Below are 9,182 nucleotides of genomic sequence, written 5' to 3'. Positions count from 1 at the left end.
TATGAGCTATTAATGGGCTTTATATTTGTTTAACTAAATGATAGTTTGTTAATGTTAATATAAAGATTTACAATTGGGCGTCCCTATAAATTACCATATACACTCAATCGGACACGATGGGCGGGGTATTTATATGTACGAATAATCGTTCATTTAACCGGACACGGGAATGGATTAATAGCCACTAGAATAATTAAAACAGGGGTGAAATTATATACAAGGACATTTGGTATAATTGATAACAAAATATTAAAACCTTGGGTTACACTCAGTCGACATCCTGGTGTAATTATTAAACAAAGTATTAAAATCTTGTTACAGTTTAAGTCCCCAATTAGTTGGAATATTTAACTTCGGGTATAAGGATAATTTGACGAGGACACTCGCACTTTATATTTATGACTGATGGACTGTTATGGACAAAAACCAGACGGACATATTAAATAATCCAGGACAAAGGACAATTAACCCATGGGCATAAAACTAAAATCAACACGTCAAACATCATGATTACGGAAGTTTAAATAAGCATAATTCTTTTATTTCATATTTAATTTCCTTTATTTTATATTTAATTGCACTTCTAATTATCGCATTTTTATTGTTATTGTATTTAATTGCACTTTTAATTATCGTACTTTTTAATTATCGCAAGTTTATTTTATCGCACTTTTATTATTCTCAATTTCATTATTGTTATTTACTTTACGCTTTAATTTAAGTCTTGTATTTATATTTATTATTTTACATTTGGTTTTAACTGCGACTAAAGTTTTAAAATCGACAAACCGGTCATTAAACGGTAAAAACCCCCCTTTTATAATAATAATATTACTCATATATATATTTGTATTTTTATAAAAGTAAACTAATATAGCGTTAAACTTTGTTTAAAGATTTCCCTGTGGAACGAACCGGACTTACTAAAAACTACACTACTGTACGATTAGGTACACTGCCTATAAGTGTTATAGCAAGGTTTAAGTATATCCATTCAATAAATAAATAAATATCTTGTGTAAAATTGTATCGTATTTAATAGTATTTCCTGTAAAATTAATAACTATTTTATACCACTCTGCTAAAACATCAACACATTTCAAAAGGCGTTGCATTCGAGTCGTTGAGTTCATCAAGATTATTATTAAGTCAATTATAGTTGGATATATTATGAAATGGTATGCATGCCGTCAACTTTCGATGTAATGAAAGTTTATCTTTTAAAAACGAATGCAATGTTTGTAAAATGTATCATATAGAGGTCAAGTACCTCGCGATGTAATCATATGTTATTGTATTCGTTCTTATGGATTAGGACGGGTCGCTTCAAAATTTCCATCTAGAACTGAAAAAAATGATAACATACTTTCTCAAAATAATGGAGACTCAATATATTAATTATTAATTAATTAATTAATCAAAGTATCTATTCATATATAGTCATATAAAGTTCTAAAATGATGATGTCATCATTAATCTAATTACTCTTTAATTTTTCATAATGATGATGTCATAATTATATATTAATTTAATTAAAAAAATAATAAAAAACTTTTTATAAAAAGAAATACTAATCACTCCTATATTGTAATTTTAATTTTCTAAAAAAAAAATTAAAAGACAATTACTATTACTATTACTAATTATTATTATTATTATTATTATTATTATTATTATTATTATTATTATTATTATTATTATTAAAAATATAATACTCAACTTTGAGCGAACTTTATTATTATTATTTACTTTTAATATAATAATTATAATAATTATATTATTAATATTCAAATATGGATTCTTTTTACGAAATTAATTACGTTACATATGTATGCGAAAATACATGTCTCTATATATTTGTAAAAACAACGACAAGTTTCTTAGTCAAACGGTTATTAAAATAAATGACTTTAGCATTTACATTCACTTAATAACTAAAACATGTTATTAAATTGTTTCGTTTAAACAAACACGTGATTTCACGAGTCATTTTACTAGTATTAAAACTAAAAATACAAGACATTTATCCTCCGCCGTTCATTCTCAAATTTATTATTATTTTAGGATAAAAATGAAAACCAAAAGTTGAAGAGGAATGGATGGAAATTCTCTAATATGACTTCTTTTTGAATGACGATTTAGTAATCATTCACTTTAAAATAGCTTTTCACCTTAGGGCTATTTAGTTCAATATTTTTAATTCAGTTATTTTAGTTAAAACAAGTTAGGACAATCGAAATAGTAACTCTAACAGAAGTAACTTTGTGAAATAGTATATAGGGATAATTTAGTTTTTGGATATTTTTTGTCATCCGTATTTCACAAGGTCAACCTCATAGTGTCGTAGAGCTGTTTGGTGCTGGGAGGGAAGGGAACCGATCTAATTTGTGAAAAAGAGAAAAAGAAACGAAACTGGGCCGACCCAGATCTAACTTTAAGATGGCTATCTGAATACTCCTATATAATAACGGTAATAAACAATTCAAGATCCTGAGAGTAGTTAGTGACTGCAATTCTTCCCTCTTTGCCTCTTAAAAATCGAGACTAAAATCCGAAGGAACCATGATTAGGTACGAACCCTAGTTTATATTATTGATAACCAATTTTCTCGCTTTTATGTTTAAAAGAATAAATTTTTTATTGGAATACATTAGGTGTATATGCATTATCCATTGCAATATCATCTTAATGGTATGCTAATTAGGGCTGATTCAAGTATACGATTGTTAGTATTTACTAATGGGATTTTAGGCCAACTTTATGCTAAGTTACAACTTATATGCGAAATTTTGAGCTTTATAAGAACTTTTGAGTTATGAATTTTGAGTACTTCCTTAGTATGTGCCAAAACCGTTTTCTTTAAACGTACAGCTTAGTTAGTTACTGTTTATATACTTGACAACTTAATATTCAAATGTACAAATAAATGTTCTCAGCAATTATCGATGACAGTATGTGTGAAAGTGATGAATCCATTGGTGGTCGGCTCTCTAATTATATTGTAAAGTCTTCAAACCAAAGGCCACCTATCGAGCATCTAAGTGTGTAATTGTTAGACCGTTGATTGAACCTACTTGATTAGTACTTGAAGAAGAGAAGTTAGCTACTAATAAATCCCTTCCAATGAAAAATGCTGGTTCCTTAGGTGTCGGTAATGTACCCTCATTGTCCAACATCCAAACCACAGATGACATATTTGGTCTGTCTCCTGCATTTTCTTGAACACATAACAACCCGATCGCGACTGATCTTATAACTTCGTGTGGATGGCACGATTCTGCTAAACTTGGATTCATCAATTCTATCGACTTGCCTTCTTTGTATATACTATATGCCTGAGTATATTGTAGAAATTTTTGTTTATTAGTTAAAGGCAAATTGTTAAGAATGCTAATGAAAAATACACAATTTGTCAATGTGTGGTATATAAGAGTTTATCTCTATTGAAAAGGTAACATGTATATCATTTTTTGCCAAGAAATGATTGTAAATCAGTTTTTGAATATGTAGACAAGTCTGGTCCAAAAAATGAACTTTACTTGGGTCAATATTTAGAAAAAGAACCCTCATTTTCTTGGTAAAATTTTAACCTTACATGTAATTGTTGGTGAAAACAGAATCATACATTTCTGTCTCGCCAAAAATTGAATATTAGTGTAATTACTATATACCCTACATTGACAATTCTTGGATTTTATGTTACCTTTCTTGTCAATTTACCTTTATTTATATGACATTGCGCAAGTTAAACAAATAAGTTGTCATTAGTGAACTCACATGTCCAGTAAGATTATTTCCATGCTCGGGATGGCTAAATCCTCTATTTCTCTTCCCACTCACTATCTCCAACACCATAACGCCAAAGCTAAATACATCTGACTTTGTTGAGTAAAGACCATCAATTACATACTCCGGTGGCATGTAACCACTGCACGCATCAAAATCAAAATGTTAATAAAAGCAATGTTATTGAATTGAATGTTAATAGAAGGTTAAGTTATTTAGAAAGGCATACATACTATGTGCCAACAACTCTCTCTGTATTTCCTTGGGTCTCATTTCCTCCAAAACTTCGTGCCAAAGTCTGATATCTTAGGGTTCATATCCTGATCAAGTATAATGTTGCCAGCTTTAAGATCTCTATGAATGATTCTTAATCGTGAATCATGATGCAGGTACATAAGCCCTCGAGCAATTCCTTTGATAATGTTGATGCGCTTGGGCCAATCAAGATGCACGATTTGGTTGTCACCACAAATGAATGAGTCTAAACTTTTATTGGGCAAGTACTCATAGATTAATAGTCTCTCATCTCCTTTTATGCAACATCCATGTAGCTTCACCAGATTACGATGCTGAAGTCTCGATATGCAAACGACTTCGTTCTTGAACTCATCAACCCCTTGATTTGAAGTACTACAGAGACGCTTAACTGCAATCTCTAACCCATCTTCTAGCACACCCTGAAGAATATCATTTTTAATGTGAGTATTAAATTTACAGTCTTTCCATTTCTAATGTGCGGTTTCATAATCTATGTCTTCCCATAAAAGTAAATAAATAAAAAAAATTGTGTATATTCATTTTCTTGTTATTACGGTGTTTTAGTTACCTTATAAACGGCTCCAAATCCACCCTCTCCAAGTATATTATCGGTTGAAAAACTGGCAGTTGCAGTAGATAGTGTAGTAAAGCTAAACAATGGTACATCTTCATTGCCTCCCTCCATTGGTCGCTCATTATTCTTTATTTTCAGTACGTACCACAACCATATCGAGATGAAGCCTGTGAGAAGTACCACTGGAACGATTACACTTATGATGACTTTAATGGGTGCTCCATTTTTCTTGTTGGAAGTTGATGAAGTAACTATGGTATTCGATGAAGCAACTATGTGATATTAACATAGAAATGATGTTAGTTTGAAATCATGCAACAAGGTTTCTCCTCTACCCTTCAATTCCACCCAAGGGTGCCTTCCGCACATCACTTTGTGGGGGCAGTGGGGAGGGGGTTTTACCGCCCATGCCTTCGGGTTGGGGGCGGGTTAACTGCGAGAGATGAACACATAGGTGGTTAAGTCCCCCTGAGTGATCCGTACTGCTGTTAAAAAAAATTTAAAAAATGTAACAGGTGATTTTATTTTTACCTAATTCAGATGAAGCCATTCTTACATATATATCTCGACCATCAATAGGATAATCACGTATATCTATAAGATCTTTAAACCAATGCACGCAGCCCTTTCCTCCTAAACTGTCGTCGGGGATTGCATAAGCCATACAAGTACAATTCTTCAAGCATTTTGCTTCACATTCCTCCAAAGTCATGCTCATGTTGAACCATGTACCTTCTGTGTCTGGCAACTTTTGTAAATTAGAGTACTTGATAAAGATATCTGATCCGTTTTTGCAATCTAATGGTGTTCGTCTAACACAACCACCCGACCAATCAGCCTTGTCCCACTCATTTTTGTATCTTGGCACAAATCTTTTGTCATCCATGCAACCACAAGTCTGTTCCCTCAAATCCATACGGCATGATCCATAAGCACTACAAATGTTATACGTATCACATATATCTAGCTGTAATTTTACCCCAAGCTTCCACTTATCACTATCTTTTGGCCATACCCAATATTGTAACTCCCCAGAAGAGTTTAAGGTGAGCCTCGATACGAGAGAACTGTTTTCAACGTAATATTTAAGAGACACCTCCTTCTCATTGATAACTGCACTGAATATCAGAGTCAAGTTTTTGTCGAAACCATAAACCCCAGCAGCCCGTACGTTTTTCCATGGTCCAGTCCGAAAGTTGATTACTGCACCTTGTTTTAGCTTGGCTTCCGGATAACCGTCGGTGTCAGGCTCCAAGGTGAATGCACCTGGAGATGGATCTTGACTACTTCTCCACGAGGTTAGACCCCATTCGATGCCCCTCGAGTAATCTTTACCTATCTTCATGTGATAAAGAAGAGTATCAGTTGGATAATCAAAACTCTGCCACATCATCTTCTCCTGTTGGTCCATCAACACTAGATTTCCGGTGTCATGAAGCTTTGCTGTTACATTTGGTGATGTCGTTGTTGTGTTGGATGAGCAAATCATGCTCATATTGTTAAAGATGACTAGGCTTCCTGGATCAACAATTTTTAACACGAGTGACGGCAATACACCGGGTGGTGGGTGGTTTCTGTTGGCAATCCAGACCGGTGTTCGAACAATGTCTTGCTTGTACCAAATACCAATATATCTGTTCTCTGTGTTATCTGGCCGGAAAAACCCAAGTTCGAAAATTCTCGTTTCTGAGACCAATGTGTCTCCTTCTGTCAAGAACTGTGAATTCGAAATGATATCGAGTTCGGTAGTGTTGATTTTGTTTATAAATATAACCAACAATGAAAAGAGAAATATGGATGCTCGTTCCATTTTCAGCAATTAAGGATTTAGTTGTTCTGTTTTGGATGTTGTTGGAGGGTAATATAATAATATGTTGGTTCGCATTTACAAAGTCATCCTATTATTGCATGCTAGATAAGAATACTATTGAGTAATAGCATTGAAGACTTTTTTTGTACGGAATAAGTAATAAGTAATAGGCGGATGATAAATTAAATGATGAAATATATGGTAGTATTTATGGGGAAGGTGACAATAATCACAAAGTATAAAACATAGATGATCATTAACATCAACTAGAGACTCTTATATTTTAGGTCAGGAGTTTATTCACGTAAGGATCGTAAAAGATTGTACGAGAAACTTGTTAAGAATTCGGTAGTGAACCCAACACGAATATGTGATAGTGGTATCTTCAATCATAACACCCACATTCAACAAACAGGTGATAACAAGCATAAACGATAAAATAAAGATAAACGATACAAGGATTTAACGTGGTTATATCCCAACTCCATTGGTGTGGAGAAGGGTTTAGTCCACGGGCGCAAACCAGAGTTTTTTCTTCTATTAATTTTGTGCACTTCATTACAATGAGGCTAGAGGTCTATTTTTAGGGGAAACATTGAACCTAAAACTTTGTTGCACAAGTTTAACTTGGCCTTCAAGTACAAGAAACATTCCATAAATAAACTCCTTGTTTCTTAAATAAACTTGTCTTCCAAGCTTGCTTTTCCTCCAAGTTTGACTCGTCTTCCAAGCTTTACTTGTCTTCAAAGTTTAACTTAATCTCCAAGCTATTTCTATCTTGTTTCCTTTTTTTGTTCCAATGCTTCTACCTACTTGAAGAAATAAATAAGGCAACAAAATTTCTACGACTTGTTCACCAAGTCATACCCGAATTCTTGTTCCTATGATCAAATTCTTCACACCGTCAACATTCTCTCACTTGAAGATTTTGAGCAAACTCTTCACTACTCAAGAACCTCCCAATTGAAGATTTTGAACAAACCCGAACATCAATCTCCATTCCAACCAAGAACATCAAACCACCATTATATCGCTAATCAAACATGGGACACGCAAACTCAACATCGCTGGAAGAGCAGACTTTCGATACAAGGTCTTCAACACTAATCGTCGGAACTAGAAACCAATAACCACCTCAATTGTCAATGTTGTTGATATCGCATATTTTATACGCATTTTTCTTAGCGATATCGGGTACATTTTGGTCCTTTTGGATACGATTTGGAATTATTTCGGTGAAGTTGTGAAAAGTTTGAGTTCCAAGACCAAGGAGGTTAATTTTGAAGTTATTTGATGGTTTTGGGTGATTTTCGATGTAAACGAGTGAAAGGGTTTGGTCCGATTCGAGTTTTGGTGTTTGTATTAAGTTTTTCAGCTCATTTCAGCAAAAATGACATGGAGCGCCGCTCCAAAACGTGGCGCGCCGCGCCATTCCACATAAAATACAGTTCGAGCGTTTTTAAAAGGCAGATTTCAGCTCACCAGTTATTTGGCGCGCCGCGCGAGGATATGGCGCGCCGCGCGATTAAGGGCGCGCCGCGCAAGGTCTTAACCGGGTTCAGAATTTCACCTATTTAAAGCCCGAAAATTACCCTAATTTATCATTATCGTATCCAGACGAATTCCAGCAGCTTTTTGACGAACTTAGGTGATTTTTGGGGATTTCCAAGGTCATTCTAAGGTATCAATCATTCCGGAAACAAGTCTCGATTCGTTTATCTTTCAGGATTCAATCATTGATTAGGTGAATCTCTTGTCATAAACAATGAATTTCTCTATTACTTTATTTGTGATTTTTATTGTTGCCATGATTATTGGCTAAGTTCTTTAATGTTTGTCTAGATTTAATAACCTATGTATTGGATGCTACTTATCAGTTGTTGTAACATCCCGCGTTTTTCCGTTAAATTTAATTTTAACACCGTCTTTTTTTTTAAAACATAATCTTTCGTATTTAAATTAATAGTTTCCGTGAGTAACGTTCATTATATTCCCGCTATTTAATTTTGACATCACCCGTTTACTCGAGCGTTTTAAAAATATTCGTTTGGTTAATTCCCGCACCTGACTACAAACATGAGGGACTTAAGTTGACAAGTGGGCAAAGTGGTGACTAGGTCAACTAGTCAACCACTTCACCTCCTCCATCCATTTCCATCCATCTCCCTCATCTCTCTTTCTCTCTAGCAAGAACACACACACACAACACCCAATTCAATCATTCATCATCTAAATTCGATTTAGGAGGCTTACAACAAAACAAATTACATATTTGGAATCCTCTCTTCATCCTCTACAATTTGATACCAACTTCATCTCGTTTGGGTAACATTTCTAAAACTCTAGATTTCTCTAAATTCGTGTTTTTGATTTGAAATGGTGTTAGTTAGTGTCTATGGCTCAAGTCTAACATGAATATATGTTTGGTTTGCTCGATTTGTTGTTTTTGGAGTAACTAGCATGAACTTGAAATGGGTTTGCTTAATCCTTGATTTTGGATGAGTTAATGTTGTTAGATTGTTAAAGTGCATGTTTTAATTGTGTTACTAGTATCACTAGCTTCGTTTTGATGCGTAGGTTGATTAAGAAAACTTCAAAAACATGAATATTGATTTTGTGATGTTTGACTAGGGTTTGATAGTTCTTGACATGAACTTTTGATGCTTGAATGCCATGGAATGTTAATTGTTAGTGATTAGTTGTAATGTATGCTTAATTACCTTCGAAACGGCATATCGTATGTGTAAATTGGAT

At 33.9% G+C, this 9,182-nt stretch overlaps 1 pseudogene; it reads right to left on the bottom strand.

The window, feature by feature from the left end:
• Positions 1-3,026: 3,026 nt before the first annotated feature.
• LOC139886017 (G-type lectin S-receptor-like serine/threonine-protein kinase At4g27290) lies at positions 3,027-6,428 on the bottom strand (annotated as a pseudogene).
• Positions 6,429-9,182: the final 2,754 nt, after the last annotated feature.

This window comes from Rutidosis leptorrhynchoides, chromosome 1 (genome assembly GCF_046630445.1).
Source record: "Rutidosis leptorrhynchoides isolate AG116_Rl617_1_P2 chromosome 1, CSIRO_AGI_Rlap_v1, whole genome shotgun sequence".
Lineage (NCBI taxonomy): Eukaryota > Viridiplantae > Streptophyta > Magnoliopsida > Asterales > Asteraceae > Rutidosis > Rutidosis leptorrhynchoides.
The sequence above is the reverse complement of the archived record's forward strand: the minus strand, read 5'-3'. Positions and strand labels throughout refer to the sequence as shown.